Source organism: Podarcis tiliguerta, assembly GCF_965153285.1.
Source record: "Podarcis tiliguerta genome assembly, chromosome: 1".
Lineage (NCBI taxonomy): Eukaryota > Metazoa > Chordata > Lepidosauria > Squamata > Lacertidae > Podarcis > Podarcis tiliguerta.
In genome coordinates this window covers 64,756,569-64,777,197 of record NC_139534.1, presented here as the reverse complement: position 1 = coordinate 64,777,197, position 20,629 = coordinate 64,756,569, and positions in this window count along the sequence as shown.

Here is a 20,629-nt window from a genome sequence, read left to right as displayed (position 1 = left end):
TCCCAGGCTGCTTGGAACAAGTCCTATAATTGGGTGGGTACTCCCTAAGTAGGAGGCCATGACAGGTGGCTTTTTGAAATTCAAAGTCTTGAAGGGAGTGTTAATTGTTTCCTTATTTATATATTTTTAATTTGCTCTGTCTTACCCTAGCCCATCCAAAATAGATGAAATGTTGTGTACTGCAGTAAAAGGCTTCCCTGTCCTATGTTCAAAACAAATATCTTTGTTGCTTACCTAAGAAGTTGTGTTTTCTTGGTGTCCAACTAAAAAGAATTGTGAAACTGGAGAGAGGCCATGGAAAATGCCTTTTCTGAATAGCTTCACATCTACCCCATCTATAGGGCATCAGCAAGATCGTGTTGAGCTTGTACTAAAGTGTATTAAATGTTGGGTGAATTTGTTCACCAGCTGGTATTTCTGAAGGCTCTTGGAGAGCAGGCACAAATGTGTGCTTGTCCTCCTTTCAGTCTGTACCCCAAATGAGGGGCTTACCTGCAGTCCTCATAAGTAGGCAGCTGCTGTTTTGGAATAAACGGGTTTAATATGAAAATAAAGGTGGTTTGCCATAAAGGTGTAGCATATTACAAGAATACAGATAGACTGATGTTAAAGAAGTTGAGAGATGTTGAGAATGATGCTCATTTCTATTAACGTGACTTGGAAGCAGATTGTTGAAAGCATGATAAGTTTTTAAATGGGTCTCCATGTCCTGCTCTGGCCAAGTCAGTTGGAATTCACTGCAGGCTTACGGTTACCCACCAAGTGGTATCAAGAGGCATCCAGGAAGCAAGGTCAAGGTCAAACCAAAGTTAAGCACAAGAGATCCCATTTGAGTCTAAACAAGCAGCATAAATAAGAAGGTATCTAGGGACTGGAAAAGAAAGCAGGTCTGGTAGGAAGCAGGGCAAGACACCCTTTATGAGTAGGGAACTGAATCTCATACATTGTTCAAGCAAAGGCTGGAAGCTGATATATCCTGGCCTCCCAGACCATGTTGAAGACCAGCTCTTTCTCTTGATGAATGTCATTACTATCAGTGAGCCTAGAGTCAAACAGTGACCTTGGACTGTTAGTTGTGTACTCTGTCTTCAACCAGCTACCTTGGCTTGGACTTTCTGGCACTGAGTTTCTTGAGGACTAGGAGGTGACCCAACATCCTACCCTGACTCAGCTGGGGGCTCATCTGGACCACACCCCAAGGGTCCTTCCTGGACATTCCCTGGAGGCAGCCTTGTGGAAGTTCCTCCTGGTATACCTGATTGACCCAGGTCTTTGGTCATTGAGAGAACCAGGTCCTCACTGGAGGATTCATCATCAAAGACCGGGCCAGGGTCTGGTATGACACTGCAAGGGGAAGGACTACAATATTAAACTCATTTAATAATAATAATAATAATAATAATAATAATAATAATAATAATAATAATTTATACCCCGCCCATCTGGCTGGGCTTCCCCAGCCACTCTGGGCGGCTTCCCAAAAAATATTAAAATACTGTAATACATCAAACATTAAAAGCTTCCCTAAACAGGGCTGCCTTCAGATGTCTTCTAAAAGTCTGGTAGTTGTTGTTCTCTTTGACATCTGGTGGGAGGGCGTTCCACAGGGAGGGCGCCACTTCCGATAATGCCCTCTGCCTGGTTCCCTGTAACTTGGCTTCTCGCAGTGAGGGAACCACCAGAAGGCCCTCGGTCCTTCTGACCACCAGAAGGACCTCAGTGTCCAGGTAAAATGATGGGGGTGGAGACGCTCCTTCAGATATACTGGACCAAGGCCGTTTAGGGCTTTAAAGGTCAACACCAACACTTTGAATTGTGCTCGGGAAAACATACTGGGAGCCCAGTTGTAGGTAGCTGTACATAGGAATGAGTAGTTTTAACTTTTGCAGATCCAAATGAAAATGGTAGGTCTGGAGATGTTCCCAAAACATGCAGCAGCAAATATAACATGATCCCTTAATGCCTCCACTTACCATGATTTCTAGCATACTGGCATGCTAGTGCAGAGCCAGACATAGGTGCAGATGGTTTAGCACCAGCCACTGCTGGGGTTTCCTTTCTCTTCAACACCCACAGCATTTTGATGAGCACAGTGACAAGCAGCCTTTCTCTTGTCTCTTTATTCCAGCTCTAGCCTGGGAGGGTGACAGCTAGAGAAGAAGGTTTGATTGCTGTGGCAATAGCACCTCCTGCCATGAAATGTGAAAACCGATGTGCCTGAAGGAATTAAATGAAAGTGACACTCCTGGGGGGGATCTTAGCTGTGAGCATGCAAGTGGTATGTACACAAACAATATACTACATTTAATCATCCATCCGTTTGAGATGCTGACAGGAAGGGGGCAGGTCACAAGGCCATTATGAAGTGGCTATTTAGGGAAGTCTGTTAATTCTTACCGGCCATATGTTTGGGCTTGTGCAAAGTAGGGATGCCTTGGGGAGAAGTAATTTGGCCATCGGGTCAGAGAATCATCTGAATAAACAAACAAGCAGGTGGTACCAACCCAGATGACTTTGCACATTGCTCCAGCCTCATTACATATCCTGGGATTGTAGCCACAAAGCAGGCAAATGGTCCCCCGCCCCAACCAGCCTGTTGAGGTTTAAGTGTGAGGCTTAGATTTAAAAAGGAACAAGCAGTAGTTGTCGCTGTCTTGCACAAGTCCCGTGAGTACAGGAGGCACAATAAACAGCATAATTGCACCTTTCATTTCCACATGTTGATTCTTTCAAAAGGTATACTTTAAAGTTGACTATTGCTGGTGAAATTGCTGGTGAAATTGTGGCGGGCACTACATAAAATTAAGTTAGATGCTTTCTTTATTTATAAGCAACTTGCAATCTTGAGTGGCCTGCATAGGACTCTCTACAGAATCCAAACCTATCAAATATTTGTATCTAACCTGGATTGTTAGGTGCCTAAAGGCTTCTCCATTTTTCTCACTTACCCTTCCTTTGCTGAAATGGTATTCCTGTTAAGTTGCACATACTATGGGCTTGGTCTTCAGTCATTGTATGAGGTCGTGATGAGCAGGAAGGCTCACAGTCTGCATATCCCAATAGAGTTGGTTCACACATTCATGTGGATTACTTGATGACTTGCATGTGTGAATATGCTGGTCCATTTTGAGTATTCAGATGAAATGTTCATAGCCCCTCAAACACAACCAACCTGATGCAGAGAATGAGATCCACGTGGTAAGGGAAGCTAACCATAATCCATATATCTCCTTCTCTGGCATGTATACATACATATTTTGGACACTTATAGTTAAGAGCGTAAGGACAGCCTTACTAGATCAGACCACAAAGCATCCTGTTTCATACTGTGGCTAACCAGATCCTACAGGAAGCCTGCAAGCAGGAGTTGAGGGCATGAACTGTGTGTAACCAGAGCTGGATGGCGGTGATAGATTTTAAGAAAAGCTACTTCATGTATTCATAGCCAAATGTATAGCTCTCCCATGATGCTTTAAAATGAAGATTGGGAGCTGAGACAGAGGCATACCTAGGGTCCCTTGTGCCCTTGGTTACATTGGTGTCTTCGAAGCTGGGAGAGACCATGGACAAGAAACTGCCTTCATGGTCATCAGCTTTGGGTCTGCTCTGCTCCGCCTCCCCTCCTCCTCTTCCATTGGTCTGTTTACCTGCCTGCCTTCCTCCTTCCGTTTGCCACCATCCCTTCTGACTTTTTCCTCCCTCCCCAGAAGAGGAAGGTTTTGAGTCAGGGGGCTGGTAGTGGGACATTGAAGATAGGTCAGAGGATGAAGTAGCATGCAGAATGGTTGGGTGCTGAGCAAGCAACAGGCTTGAGTGAGAGAGAGGAAGAAGAGGCAGAAAACACTGCAGATGCAGGACAGGGAGCTAAGGAGGAGGTGGGGACTGAGTCTGTAACAGATTCACAGGAGCCTGCCAGTCCTACTGTATTCAGCTCCCCTCCCCTCTCCAAGGACTCAGAGACTTTTGCACATAGCACAGAGAGTGCAGCCCTGCAACCCCTGACAGAGTTGAAGATTGCAGGGAAAACAGTTGGATGGGAAGGAGACTTAAGGGAAAGTGGGACACCCAGATATTCAGTTCTGGCAACTGCTTTGCTGGGGCCAGTTTCACCATAAGTTTATCTGATTGTATTCTGTTCCCTTGAATAAAGAAGCAACTTTACTGCTTATTTCTAAGTCTCTGTGCTGACCTATAGCTGAACCAGCCCTGACAAATAGCAGCCTCTAGCAGTTGCTTTTAGGGAAAATGAAATTGGGGGGAAGTTACACGTAACTTCATAGAACATATAGCTTGACCTTCATCTGGGAGTTATAATAAGGTTACCAGATTTTTTTCAAAGAATCTGGGGAAACTTTTTTTCTTTTTCTTTTTTTGGAAAAGAGAAAAAAAAGTTATTAAAAAAAGTTTTTTTTAAAAAAAATTAAGAAGTAATATCTTCTCTTCTGTGGTCTCCTCTGTTGCGCAGCCTTCCTCTGGGCCCCAGCCTGCTCCCTTGGAGTGCTAGCCGCCTTGGAGTAGGCTCAGATCGGGCCTGGGCTTGGCCACTTGTCCTTGCCCTCCCAGTGCTTCCCAACCACTCCATCTCAACAGTGGTGGCGGCAGCGGCGCAGCAAGGTCGGGGCCCCCCTCTTTTTTCTCCTTCCTCTTTCTCTTCCTTCTCCTTCTCCTCTCCTCCTCCCTGCGTTGGCTCCGGAGTCTTCCTGGGCCTGGAGTGCCGCTGGGCAGTCAGCCGGGTGCTCTCACTCCCGGCTCAATTTGGGTTGCAGGGGGGCATCCCTGGTTCCCCTTTGGCAGTGGCGGTGGCAGTCTCAGCCTGGTAGCACAGTTGTCTCTGGCTGGCTTCAGGAGTTGTTCGCTGCTGTGGCGCCCACCATTTTGCCTCGCCGGAAGTCCCCATATGATGTGTCTTGTGCCATTGAACCAATCACACAACACTCATTCCCTATTAATGAATCTACAACACTTAAAATATAAATCCGGGGACATTAAATGAAATCTGGGGACATTCCGGGGATGCATTTTGTCCGAGGACAGATTTGTAAATCCGGGGACTGTCCCCGGAAAACGGGGATGTCTGGTAACCATAAGTTATGAGGTATTCATGAAGAGATAAGAAGTCATGTGCACCCATTTGTGTGTTAGTCCTTTGTCCCAACATCCTGCAATTATGTTACTGGAATACAGCTAGCTGCATACTTCTGCTCCAGCTCATACTGAAAACCTGGTCGGTTTCAGTGAGGCAAAAGATTAACTGACAGTAGTCTCTTAGAAGTTAGTATTACTCTTCTATCTTTGCTTTCATATTCTAATCCACAATCAGTGGAGCTTTACAAAGAATGTATGGCCCATTCCACCGACATCACGGAACCATTTTTGTTTTTGTCACTACACAGCATTAGCTCTTTTTGTTTTTATAGAAAAAATGCCCCACAAGCTTCCAAAATCCCCCCCCCCCAATGCCACAAAGCGGAAGAACAAGAAGACATTTTTCCTAGCTTACCTCCCCAGGTCGCAAGCCCTTAAAAATACCACAACTAATACTGTGGGTGAAGTGCAATATTAATTCCAAACCACCTGGCAGCAAGCTGTGGATTAGAGCAGTGCCCTTAATGTTGGGCTAATGTTCTGTGAATGCCATGCACAAATGCCAAAACAACTGGCTTCTTGTTTAAACAATGGACGTGTTGCTCTTGTTAGCCGGTGCTCTTAAATGTTCTCTTTTCTTCTTCTTCCTGGTATGCAAAACTCATGCAATGTGGAGAATTGCTTCAGCAGGGAGGAGAAAAAGACAGTAAACCTGTTCAATTAAAGCACATTATCAGAGCCAGCTGTTAAGGCCCCATGGATGCCAGGGGCTTTAGGAAAAGTAAATATCCTTAGCGAAAGAAGGCAGAGACACGCCGCCCTTGGAGGCAATACAAAGATTTCACTCTTACTGTACAAAAAGGGAGTCTTTGTCTTAGGCTGAATGCTTGAACAATGCAAAGCCCCTCAAATTTAGGGCCTGGCAAGTGTAAGCTTCTGCAGATAACAGTTCAGTCTCTATCCACCCCTGATGCAGGAAGTGACACTCTACAACACACACCTTCATTTCCCGTGCATTTGCTGCTTCTGCACATCATTCTGCAAGTGGCTGCCTCTTTTTTCTCCTTCTGGAAATGAATATTCTATTCATATACTAGATGAATTGTGATCTAAATACAGGGCCCTGTCATTAGGCAAGGTGAAGGAGTTGCCTCAACCAGCAGATTTTGAGTGTTGTGAAAGTGTAGTGTTAGTTATTAAATGTATTATTGTTGCAGAGAAGGCACAGCATGTTCTTTGGTCACATGCAGAGTGAGCATCCCTTCCCAGTTCCAGTGTGCTAGTCAGTTGCTCTCTCCCTCCTCCCATGGATGGTGGCTCTCCAAGTCATGTGAGCCCTGGCCTTTCCCTCCTCCAGGCCAGCTCATCCACTACTGCAGTGTCCTTAGGGCACTCACAGAACCCCCGCCCACCCATTAGCCAGCCATATAGCTCCCTTTTGTCTTGTGGAACTCTATACTGTGCCATTGGGATTGGTCGAACAGAAAGCAGAGAGCCCAAACTAGTTGGAGACAGAGGCAATGTCAGGTGGGGCCAACTAATGTTAATTTTGCCCCTATCTCCAGTCCTGCTAAGATCTACAATGCCAATGCTGAGACTGAGGAGGAAGCTGGCAGCTGGTGCAACCACTGGACTGAATGTAAGTAAGAAGTCAGGCAGTTGAAGGGCTGACTGTGGTTGGTAGGGCATTGTCCTCATTTGCCTGAACGGACCAGCTATCTCTGATTATGACCATATACCAAACCATCATGGGAGTTGTCCATATACATTTGGAGTGGCTTAAGATTGACTTCAGTTGGGCAAGGATACAGTGTTAAAACTAAGCAAGTCTGGATGTGGTCAGATACATGGGTTGAAGACCATCCCTGATACCAATGTGGCAAACAAAGCAATCAGCAATACATACTGATGTTAAGGCTGGTCCTGATTGAACTAATATGATAGAAGACCCAGAAGATGGTGTTAGGCGTATTGTGCCTCTCTGTGATCACACACACATTGGATAAGCATTGCTAATTGAAGTGAGAGAAATAATTCACTGTGCGTTCTTTGGTGTCAGGTTACAATGTAGCCCAATTTGATCTACTCCACAGCTGTGTCAATGCACTCTTCAGAGGTGGTATTTCACACCTTCGACACAAAGACACTTTCCTGTGCGTCTATCAGAGAATTTAGAATGCTCAACACTTTCTACTTTTTCGCTGTCCAAATAAAACAAGTTTTAATCAGAGGATCAATATCTGGCTCTTCTTCTCTGCTAATTTGGGTTCCTATAAGCTGTTTTTAAGCAGCACTCATCACTTGCCAAAATCCAGTTGAGAGTAAACGCACTGCACCAATAAACTTCAGAGTGACTTTTTGCTTTACAGCAGCAGCACCAACAACGAAAAATGGGGGGAGAAGTTCCGCTCTCCAAAACAGTTACTGTGGATCCTGGCAGTCTCTTGTTGCAAAGCAGTCAGACTGGCTGGCACCCCAAAAGTAGCTTCTTCATCCCAAAGACAGCTGCAGCGCAGGCATGACGACGCGCTTTGCCAGTCCGGGGAGAGCTGGCTGAAAGCTGTCAGAGCACACCCAGAGCCCTTGAATGCCAGAGTCAGGGAGGCCAGCTGTCCGATGACAGTAAACACCATTCCAGAAGCCGTGGGGTCAAGAGGGAAGAAGAAACACCCTCCATTCATGCAGAGCTTATGCCGGAGCTTCCAGAACAAAGCAGATACACATTACAGAGTTACACCTCCGAAAGGATTCAGCAGTGGCAAGAGCTTGCGTTTTCATTGCAATACTGAATGGGCGGCAGCATGATGCAAAAAGGCTTGTGAATAATTTTATGGCAAGTGTGTGCATGGCGAGGTGGCAGCAGGCATATTCACCTGGAGGGGAACTGAATTAGCTTCGTTGGGTTTTCAGGGAGCCCCCAAAGGAAAAAAAGTGATGTAGCAGTGGTATCTGTGAACATGCAAGTTTCTGAAGAGAATTGTTCCTGCTTGTAAAAATGTCTCCTGTTTCCCAGTGGTCTTCTGATAGCTGACTTTCCATGGCAAGGGCTGCTTGGAATCAGAGCTTAGGAAGGAGGTTTAGGCAGGATTAGCAATAATTTGAATTTTATCACACAGACAGACCTAGTCTTCAAGCAGCAAACATTGTATATAATAATGATGACAACAGCTATCAAATAATAATAATTATTAGCAGAGGGAAATGTGGGAAAAACCCAATACAGGAAGTGACTGTTTTAGGTGCAACTGATATGTGTGACCACACATGTGCTCATTGTGCCGAACCTGGAAGTGACCCCAAAATGGGCAGAATGGGGCAGGGGCAGAACAGTATGAAATGGGGCAGGCCCCGCTAACACGGGGGGGGGGGGGACACAATCCCTGCACAAATTGGTCACTATCTGTACATAAAAAATATGGCTGCATACATATCCCTGCTAGTTTCCTGTGTAGGACAGAGGATTTATACTGGATAGTTCTATTATGGTTGATCCGTGAGGAGGGTTTTTTTAAGGCTGAATTTCCCCCGAGAGGGTCAATTACCAATCTTAGTTTTATTTTTTGTAGTTCATATCTATCTATCATCTATCTATCTATCTATCTATCTATCCATCTATCTATCTATATCTATCTATCTATCTATCAATCATCTATCTATTATCTATCTATATCTATCTATCTATCTATCTATCTATCATCATCTATCTATCATCTATCATCATCATCTATCTATCATCTATCTATCATCTATCTATCTATCATCTATCTATCATCTATATCTATCTATCATCTATCTATCTATCTATCTATCTATCATCTATCTATCTATCTATCTATCTATCTATCTATCTATATCTATCATCTATCTATCATCTATCTATCTATCTATCATCTATCATCTATCATCTATCTATCTAATCTATCTAGCATCTATCTATCTATCTATATCTATGATGCCATAGTTTGATAGTGACTTGCTGATGAGGATAAAGATGTATATAAAATGTTACTCTCCTATATTAAATGGAGCAAAATGACAACCTAAGGTGCCCTGAGGTTTTTTCCTCAATAAGTATGCAAATACACTAGCCTTTTCCAAGCATGTTGCTATTATGAACGGAGAGAGGGGAACCAGCATAAAGTACCTTTTAATCACACAGAGAAGGCTAAGGAGGATGTACATAGAAGGTTGTTCTATACCAAAGACGTACTCTACTCACAGTATTATAAAACTGGCAGTGATCTACCCATTGTCGTAAAAAGACTGGCAGTGATCTCCCCAAAGTTGTGGAGCATTTTTTAGGAAGCCGTAGTTGGGTGTGTGTGTGTTTTTTTTTGTGTGTGTGTGTTTTGCTTTTTTGTAAGGAGATCGCTGAGGGGCCAGAGATCAACCAGGATCTACCAGCAACTCCCCATGATCTACAAGTAGATTGCGATCTACCTGTTGGACATGCCTGTTCTATACTAAATGAGACCATTAGTCCATCTAGCTCAGTATTGCCTGCACTATCCATCAGCTGCTATCCTGAGGACTCCTGCTTTGGGCAGAGGACATTCTCAACCCTGCCTGGAGATACTGAGGACTGAACCTGGGGACCTTCTGCATATAAAGTAGGTGCTCTCCATGAGTTATAGCTCAGTGATCATCTCACAGGCTAGGCCAGCAACCCTTCTTCCCTGCGGCCCTCGTAAATGCAATTAGACCTCTGGAGTAGCATATCTGGAGGGCAGAACTACCATGAAATCTAATTGTGGCTGAATCACGGCACATGGAATTTAGGATATAATCAGAAATGTATTACTAAGTAGGATGAACCAGACTTTGGAATTGACTAATACGACCGCTAGATAATTTGGCCAGAATATGATTGCATCGTGCTTTACTAGTTGTATGATGATCTCAGAAATGTGGAATATGTGGTTGCAAACTGCATGCAAATTCATCACCAGTCAATATATGGTTTGAATGACTACAAGAGTGTGGAATTCCACTTACTCGTTGCTAGAAAACAATATTATTCTGAATGTGTCCATATTTTGTAACAAGAAGTTACAAAACAGTACAGGGGTTCCATTCAATATTTCAGCCATAAACACATTTGGTAGATTAGATACAGCTTTGTGGGGAGGTTTGCCCTGAGAACCAACAAGAGGAAGTGCCTCATTAGGAAGGCAAGATCACTACATGCTATGGCTTGTATCCAACTGTTATACCCATAGCAGACCCATTACATTATTGGTCCTAAGTGAGGGCATGTCCGTTAATATCAATGGGTATAACTCGGTAGGACTAACATTTGATACAATCCTAAGACTTAAAGCCATGGACTAGTCAAAGAACTGTCATCAAACCCAAGTCAGATGACAGGGCAATTTATATGCTGTCATTTCATTGAACAGATTAGATTAGGCATGGCCAAACTTGGCCCTCCAGCTGTTTTGGGACTACAACTCCCATCATCCCTAGCTGTTAGGACCAGTGTTCAGGGATGATGGGAATTGTAGTCCCAAAACAGTTGGAGGGCCAAGTTTGGCCATGCCTGGATTAGATGACATCATCTGCTGCCGCTGTGCTTTAAGGAACTGAATGATCCCGAAGAAGCTCATATCATTAAAACACAGCAAAAGTGGTTGAGTCACAGCTCACCATTTCCCTAGCTAGATTACTAGCATGTTATGGATGCAACCGTCGAATCACTTAGACAAATGCAGTCCAGAGGACTCCATTATCACATGTGCTATTTTGCTCATTAAAGTGAACGGTAACCTCTACAGAATTATCCCGAGGCTACAACATGATAAAAGCATTGCCTGACTTTCACATAATTTTTAGTGAGCAAATACAAATTACTTTAACGAACTGGCTGCAATACCACTGTGTTCTTTGTCACAGAATTACAGTTATTCTATGAGTGCTGATAAATGGTATAATGAACCCTCACATATCTTCTCTACTTATAAAAGAGAGTCTGCTTTCTATGCAGGGTACAAAGTCTAATCAAGTATTCAATATGTTACATGGAAAGCAGAGTTGAAATAGTTTCAAAAATAATGTCAAAATGTCCAAAGTAATGAACAATATCCACAATTTGTTTTTGTTTTTTTGAAGTGTATCAAATTTGAAATTTATCCCCCACCCCCAAAAATAATAATCCTAGTGCTAAAAGTTTGAATATGGTGTTATTGAAAATGCTATGATGTTCTGTTTCAGCTGATTGACATAGATTAAAAAATGTCACCATTGTTTGCCCAACACATTTGGTCTGTAAATAAGCTTATGAGTGTCATCATGTTAGGGCTATTAAACAACTATCAAGTTGAAGGTTGAGTACAAAACATGTTTTGCCCAGGACTGATGTGAGGTGTCTGTGCTAGTGGGGGTACACACAAAACAAATGATTTAGGTTGATCAGAGAAGCTACAAATAATGCTGCACGTAGCCATAAACTGAAAGTAACATATGACTGCAGACCAATGGCTCAATGGATTTTGTTTTTGTTCTGCCACATAACTGAACGCTATGTGTGAGAATGATGATTGTGGAGTGTTACGGCAGCACTTGAACTTGCCAATGCAATACAATCTTACTCTGCTTACCTCTATTGGGTGGCTGTAGGGAGCTTTTACATGCAGCACACTTTTCTAAAACTGTCTGCAAAAGATCTGAAGAAGTTAATCATTATTATCCCTTTTCCTGGTGCATCTTAAACCAGCGTGAACCCTAAAATTGTGTTTAGGGGCGTGGCAGGGATGGGACCAGAAATGGGGGACTTACGTGGGATCCCAAGCCTGTTTAGCTTGGTCTGTGACCTGGGAACAGCACATAAATTAAGCTGGCAAAAAGGGTGGTTTAACTCAAACACTGTTTAAAGTCTTGTTTTCCCTCTTCCATGCTTAGGCTGGCTCCAAAATTGAGTTTGGATCTGGTGTACTTTACCCCATTTTAACTTAACTTTACACCGGTTTTTTGTGTATAGGATTGCCCTGTGCATGACTGAACATTTTTGGGAGTTTGGGGATTTTTATTTTTTATTTTTTAGTAAATCAGGCAGATCTAATGATGATAAAGGATAAGAAACAGAAATATAGTTATAGCTTTTTGCAAATGTAAGAAGACATGTAAATGCATGATGCCTTAGAGCCCAATATCTCAGCAAACATAGAATAGTATAGCATTTTGAACAATGAAAGGTTCAGTTCAGCTCAGTTCTTCTCTGATACTTTGTTGATGGGTATAATTCAGGATTTGTTGAGCTCTTATATTACAAAGACTATAAATAGAACCAATATTTTACAAAAATCCTTTTATCCTTCAGGCACCAAATGCAAACACATGTCCTCTTTGCGTGGAAACCTTACTTAATCCAGAGATAAAAAAATTCTGAATGTAATTACAATAGCTCTTATTTTCTTAACTGTGTGACCAATTATGAGGACAAAAGAGTCCAGTAAATATATAATTCAATCAGAATCTCACCTTTTTAAAGTATACATATGACATGCATGTTTTACTTAAATATTTGCATATGACTTTTTCTAGGCTTAAGGCAGTTTACAAATGAAATAAAATAATATTTAAAAATAGACACAAAGCAATAAAACTCTGCAAATGGGTGGGGGAAAACAGCACAGCTTCCCATCTTATCAGACTCTGAAGGCCACTGTAAATAAATGGGCTAGAAGCGAAGAGCAAGTTCTGACCTCAACAGGGAGGTTATTCTTTACCCCTGCAGAGACATCAGTAAAGGCTTCTCTCCTATCTCTTGATGGTTTCGCTTCCCACAGTGAAGACAAATGGACCAGGGCCCTGTCTCAAGATCTTATAAGGTGTGGAAGGAAAGGGATTCTTGGGTGTGTTGGTTCCAAGTCATGAAAGTTTTTAAAGGTAAGCATCTCTAATTTGAACTGGGCACAGAACAATTCAGGCAGCCAAAGCATTTGCCACAAACCAGTTGACCATATTTATCAGGATGTGAACAGTGGCTTCCTGGACCAGCTGCTGCTTTCAAACCTACTTTAATATCTGTCCCTGCATTACAATAATCAATCCTTGAGATTACAGAAGCATGCATAAGTGTGGAGAGACCCGTTTGCTCTAAATTGGGGCAAGACCTGTGCAACTAGTGCATCTAATACTAAGCACTACTGCCCACTGTCACTCCAGGAGAACATTCAGGCTTCTTCTTTGGTGATCATGCGTAGCCAAGTAAGAGTGTCTTCCATGAAAATGGTCTTAACAGTGAGTCCGTAAGTGACTGAGGAGGCCAATTCTGGATCCACACAGCCTTCCACAGTGGGAACATAGATTTCCACATGGGAGTTGATCACAGTGAGGGTTTGCCAAGTGTGCCTTCCCCTTAGCTCGTTTCTCCTTTTCACCCTGAGTTTGTGCTTCTTCAAAGTCCATGACACCTTTGGTAAAGGCTGTTCTCCAATTAGAGCACTCCAAAGAATGGAGTACCACTCTTCCCAAAGCAAGCGTACCCATTTTCTCTAAGACATTGTAGAGCTGGATTGCCCATCCACGTCACCTCTGTCTCGTAATTCAAGTACAGTCTTTTTGTTGCTGTTTTACTTAGGACATATGAACTAATGATACAACTTCCACTTCTTCAAATTCAGGCACGACACATTTGACTTGTTGGCTCTAGAGTCTAAGTATCTATATGTGTAAACTTCTGAATATATATAGATATGGATACAGTTATAGATATATGGTTTTTACCTATTGATTCTGTGATATATGATTGCTACTGCTTCCAGCACTGGTCTGTTTCTGCCACATGATCCCCCCCCCCCCCGTTCTGTTTAGGGCATGGTGGATGAGATCAATGGCTCCTGTGTTAGTGTTTGACCACTCCTTGGCGCGGGTCTGTATCTCAGCTTCCCATTGCCCATATAGCTATGAGGGAGTTGTTGAAATGGTTTGCTCTTGTAGGTTGATAAAGATACTTCTACACCCCTCCCATTCACTGAAGCCTGAACTGCCCCTCTGTTCAGCTGGAAGCTGAAGACAATGAGACTCCAAGGATGGGTCTGATCAAGCATAGGCTAGAGCTCAGGTTACACTCTATTCGATGAAAGTGGTGGCAGTGGTGGAAGTAATGCAATTGTTACTTCTCCATCACCATTGAATGGAGGCAGTTCTTAGAGTCAGATAATTGTTATAAAAAGTGCTTGGGTGGAGAGTTGCCATGCTAGACCTCTCAGCTCCTTTCAAGAACATCAGCTATGGTATCCATATGGTATCCATAGGGGAATGGGAGCACTGTGATTCAATGGTTTGCTCCTACCCAGAAGGTCAATCAGAGAAGGTAATACTGGGAGATGCTTGCCTTAATGACATTTGCATTATGTGATCCAATAATTCTCAATCTTGAACAAGACAAGAGGTATTATTGGTGGTGGTTCATCTGACTTGGAAGGTGGTTTTGTCCTGTTTTGGATTTCCCCTGAAGGATCAGGTTCACAGCCCTTTTTTTTTTACTTGATGTGCATATTGTAAATCAAGTAAATTAATTTTTTAGATTACTAACATAAATGAGCAAGGACATTATTCAGGAATGTAGTCAGATATCATAGCTACTTGGCCACCAAGTCTCAATGCATATAACTGTCATCATTCTAAAGGAGTTCATGGTTCCCCTGACATAAACTATTCATTCACATGACCTGTTGACATCATATCTGAGCACCTGACAGCTCTACCACAGTATTGCAAAGAGGCTAAGAAAGTAGTTTTAATTATTTAGAACTTGGATGGTCTCTGAGCTAATATGGCTAAAGTCACGTGTAAAGTCTATGGAGTGTGGTGCTTCCAGATTATGGATCAAACAACAGAGGATGACTATTACCTGCCTGTAATCTGTGGTGGAGGCACCTGATTGGCCACTGCTGGAAGCAAAACGCTTGCCTAGATAGACATGGATCTGCCTCAGTAACACAATACTTATGCTCATACGCAGGGAATGGATATATAAACTACCCAGATTCAAGACAGCCTTTCATCTTTCTGGTGTTTGACTGCCTATCTATGCCCCAATTGCTATTGGTCATATTGTTATCTTCATCTTTTAAATGCCGTTAAACTGTAGATTATTCAGGGGAGACAATTCCCCCCTAAAGTTCTTTGTTGGAAGCAGATCCTTTGATCTGCAGTGCAAATGGTGGTCATTCCAGATTGACGACAGATGCCAGTGTAATGCCAGTAAAAAAAGCAGGGTGTCCTCCTCTATCATTTGAATGAATAGTATTATACAAGGCATATTTTTATAACCCCCCCTCCCCCTGCCCCTGGATGCTTTTCTTAAAGGCATGTCCGAATCATCTCAGTTGCTAGCATTGCGTCATGGTTATTGGAGGGCATTTATTGGCTTTCTATAAACTTCTAAGACTGTAATTGTATCTTATTCCTTTATGCCAAATATCAGCCAATAGCAGCTGGCTGCAAAGCTGCTTAATCTCCCAGAGGACTCTGGTTAGAAATCCATGACTCACAACTCTACAAAGGATAGCTAGACAAAATGCCTTGAAACACTGGGCTCTGAGTACAAATTGCCCCACGCAGCTGCTTAAGCTTTGCACTGTAGAATAAACTCCTTATCTATCCGGTCTTATCTGCTGTTCTTTCCACAGTAGGAGATGCCATTTGGCAGGGTTGCATTTTTATTTTTTATTTTTAATATAGCTGAACCCCTTGAAAATGAGGGGGGTGTTATTTTATATATTTGTAGTCTCATTCTAGTGACATTTTGCCCTTCAGAAGGCAGATTTCCATGCTAGTAATCTTAGCCTGCAAAGTCAACTTCAGCAAAGAGAGTTTTGAAATGATCAATACTCTCCTGTAGTGGGCCTACAGAGGTGCTTTATGTAAGCCTTTTTGAATTTAGCACGTTAGTGAGCAAGCCTATGCTTTCTGGGGAGGGGGCAGCTGAGGGACCACCAGATGCTGTGGATCTCCCTCTTTTCCAGCAGAGAAGGAGGTCTGCAACTGGAGGTGGAGGTTGCTGTCTGTCAGAAGCCACCACAGCATGATGGAGGAAATATCTGCCACTGCTGCTGTGCTGCTGGCAGCAGTCTGTTTGCAGTGGTCTTGAGAACAGGGAATCTTTGGGATGTGTTGGGGGGACAGTGAAATAGGAGGACCCTAAGCCTCCTCCTTTCCCTGAAACCTAGTACTGTTCAACCCTGGAGAGTCTCTCCTATTGGAGTCCACTGGAGGAAAGGTTTAGGGTATGGGGGATCCTCCCTTCACTAGAGTGAGCTGGGAGAGATTAGGAAGTGGCATTTTCTTCACCTTGGGATCTCCTCCCACCATCACCTTAGGAATGCTCAGAAGGGCTATTCAAAGCACTTCAATATAATAGATATTATCCAATGATGTCCCTCACTGGACATCATTATTTGATTTAGCAAAGGCTTTCACCTGCAGAATGAGTGACACCTTTTGTTGCCCATTTTCCCTGCCCCCTGTCCCCCCACATCCAAAATCAGCACTAGAGGATCAAAGGGCCCTTTGGAACAACATATGTATGAACGCACATTCACACAAGACTGCTATTGGTGCAAGGTTTGGCTGCAGCTCTGGCCACCTCCTGCCCTTTTCAAGTGTAAGCAGAACAGTTCCTTTCTCTGTCATCTTCCCAACCCAAAAGGATGATGGGGATATAAAGGGCTTCATAGTTATATAAATGCAAGTAGGAGGTTGTGAGCAATTGGTGTGGGGAGGGGAACAAAAGAGAGCAGTGGTGCTCCTTTGAATGCTAGCACTGATAATTAAAAACATGGTACCTTCACTGCACAACCAAGAGAATCTCTCCCTCCCTCCCTCCCTCCCTCTCTCTCTCTCTCTCTCTCTCTGTGTGTGTGTGTGTGTGTGAGAGAGAGAGAGAGAGAGAGAGAAGTGAGAGCACTTGAACATGAACTTTAAAAGCAGACACTGCCCTCTCTCCTCTTTTCCCTCAGATCCCAATTGAAAAATAAATATTTTTCATGGCTAGGTTACATACTTCTGCTTGCCCTCTCGAGTCCCCAGATTCCTTGTTTGAACACCATTAATCCACATTTACATGGTTCATTCAGGGGGCCTATCTATCAGCATTAAGTTTAACTCTAGCAGATGAGTAAATACATGAATTCGCATGACCGTGTATCTATTTCGGTCTAGCAACTTTCACTCACTGTCTTCCGAAAGCTCGTTAACTCTTTATGCTGAACTTCCAAACATATTACTTCATTTCAGCATTACTTGCTGATATCACTGTGGTAATCCATAACTCACATGATACTGTATTCACTCCAGGAACAGTTTATTCACTGGTATGCAGTTAAGTGATTGAATGACAGAATATACTAATTTTAATAGGGGAAAATAAATAAAGTTACAAAATACTCATCCAAAAGCCCACCATCCATTATTTCATAGTCAATTGCTATATGTCTAATTGAAATAATGTTGGCGATGCAAATTAAATTTGTTCAGATATGTACAAGTGCTAGGGCTCATATATCTTCTCATTTTTTCTGTGGCTCTGACCTCCAGACCCACAGGCCCTTCAATGTATTTTCTACTAGAGTTCCCAAAATCATTGCTATCAGGGCAGTGGTGGGACTGGCTCTGCCACTGCAAATGCATCAAGCTCCTTGCTGACTTGCCCCTCCTCCTCTTGGTAACCATCAACAATACACAGTGTTGAGAAGTTAGGTCGGCAATGCAGCCCTGCCTACATCACCCCACTGGCTGCTAATTCAGCTGGGAAGACACAGGGCTGTCATGGACTGGTTGGACATAGAGGAATGGTGGGATGAACCAGCTGGGGAACCGCTAAGGGGAAAAGGCTTAAATTCCAAGGAGTAGTGGTGGGGAGACAATGAAGAGTGGTCAGAGGTTGAAGTCTGGGAAGAGGAGGTGTTGGAAGCTGAAGCTGTAATGGGGCTTTGTGAGCTGGGAGAGTCTGTGGCAGAGAGCAGTCCAGAATCAGAGGCAGAAGTGGAGGCTGGTGAAGAGTCACAGGTGTCTCCCCCTCCTGCTGCGACAAACTCCCCATCCCACTTGTCTCCCAGAACCAGAAGAGACATGAAAGGGGAGAAGGAGAGATTGCTGACATGCAGACACAGTCTATGATTGCTTGGGGGGGGGAACCCTGGAGAGGAGAGGACTTAGGCCGCTGTGGGAAGGCCTAAGGCCTAAGCAACTGCTTTGAGGGATTGGCAGGGCCGATCCTACTACTAGGCAGAGTGTATCAATTCCCCTCAGACAGCAGATTTGGGGTGCTATTAAGGAACAGAAAACAGTCCATTGAGATTTTCTGCTTCAGACACTAAAATATGTTGGGCCATGTCTAGGAGACAGGATGGATAAAAGCAATATCATACATTGTGAAACCGAGAGAAAGGCCACAGCTATAGTGAATTCTAGCATGGAGACTGCCTTATCTCAACACCTTCCCAGCTAAAATGGTTGTTTTGTTGGGCCAGAGGGGTAGGCAATGTACACACTTGTCTTTAATTCCCTATAATGCAGATCTCATACAGCTAGAAAATAACTGTTATGTTTTAGTTCAAGTTAATAACCATCATATTAGAGAAAGCAAGTGTGAGACATAAATGCCAAGGTCTTAACAACTGCAGCAGGTATTTTGCCCTAGGCTGCATTGCATTATAACAGGGCCCCCTGGTGCACCAGCAATGCATAGGGATCTGGACCCAGATGAGAGTGATTTGCTTTTGGCTTTCCATTCGCTATCTGGAAATAAAATACATAAGGCCTGCAAATATGTTCACCAAGGCACTTTGTCCTTTGGATTGCCGGGGACAAGTGAAAGAAACATATCAATGTGATACAGAATGTTAACTATGCATGAACATCTTAATGGGACAAATGTGAAGCAACATTTAAAAAATACATATTCATGTGATCAGTTCTATGAAACAAGGCAGCTCTGTCATTTGTAACCTGATAAAAACAAATTCCAGTGTTACCACACTGCATACAGAACTTGAGAAGAGATTCTAAATCATCTTGGAATAGCTACAATAGTCCTTAATGTCCAAGGTCTGATTCCCTTTCTGGTGCTCAGTCAAAGCACCATTATTCTCCCACAGAAAACATTTCCTCCTGGATTGGATAAAAATTTGCCTTCCTCCACTTGGCCCTGCTTCCAAAATATGAAACTGTTTAATGGTTGGTTAGATTCCCCCAGTCCTAGCACAGCTCTGTTGTGGTTCGCGGGACGACGAAGAGTGAGGGCCGCGTGGCTGGCGCAGCAGCGATTTATGCTGCCATCCACGACCCTTTGGAGGCACCTGGTTGGGTGCCTGCCCATGGGCGTGGTGCGCCAGCCAGGTGAGAGGAGGCAAGGGGGCTAACGCCCCCTGCTTGAGGCGGGAACCGGCTCCCGCCCACAACCACTCCCCTCTTTGGCAGGAGGAGAGTCTTTATCCTATATCTGTCTCAGAAATGCATTTACACAGTACAGTCCTATACATGTCTGCTGAGAATCAGTTCCATTGAGATGACCTAAATGACTGCACATTAGAACTGTTGATCATGGAACAAACCTAAGAGGAGGTGACACTGGACACTGGACTTAATTTTAAGTGGTGCTGAGGACCTGGTGTGAAATGTGTTATTGAACTGACTGGGATCAGAGACCACAGTGTTGTCAGATTCAATGCATCTGCAAGTGGAAGTTCAATACCAGATCCAGATGACACCCACCCAACCATTCTTAGTAAAATGAAACATGAAATTGAAGTTCTAACAAAAATATGCAATTTGTTCTTGGGTTCAGCCTCTATACCTGAGAACAGGAAAGTTGTCAATGTAACAGAGGGATCCAGAGGGGATCTTGGAAAATACAGGTGGCTATCTTAATGTCTGTTTCAGGAAAACTGGGTTGAAAGTATGATCAAATATAGAACTATCAGGCATATAGAAAAACAAGCAAATCCTGTCTAACTAAGCTTTTACAGTTATTTGTGAGAGGCAATAAACATGCGAATAGAGGTGATCAAGTAAGCACTGTGTACCTCAACTTTCAAAATACTTTCAATAAAGTTCATTACCTAAGGTCCCTGAGTAAGCTCAATAGTCATAAGAAAATAATTTAGGTTTTCTTGTGGATCAGTAATTGGTTAAATAATAGGAAGTAGAGAGTGGAAATAGATGAAGAGTTTTCACAATGGAGAGGAGTAAGAACTGGGTATGTCCCAAGTATTGGAATAGGGACTTGTGTTTTTCAAACTGATATGGCTGTGGTGGCCATGTTTGTTGACAACACCCAATTGTTCAGGGTAGTAAGAACAAAAATGGATTGTGACTAGCTCCATAAGGGTATCTCCAAACTGGGTTAATGGACTTTAAACCTTCCACCAAACTAACCAGGTAACAATCTTGTGCTTAATATGTGCACCAGGTTCTTCTGTTTGAGCTATTTTTGACAGGTACAACCCTGTCTCTCTTCTACAACACACATACACAGAGAACAAAGAAATGTATACTCCTTTGGAAAAGAAGTAGAAAGTGATTTGAACATGATTTTTGG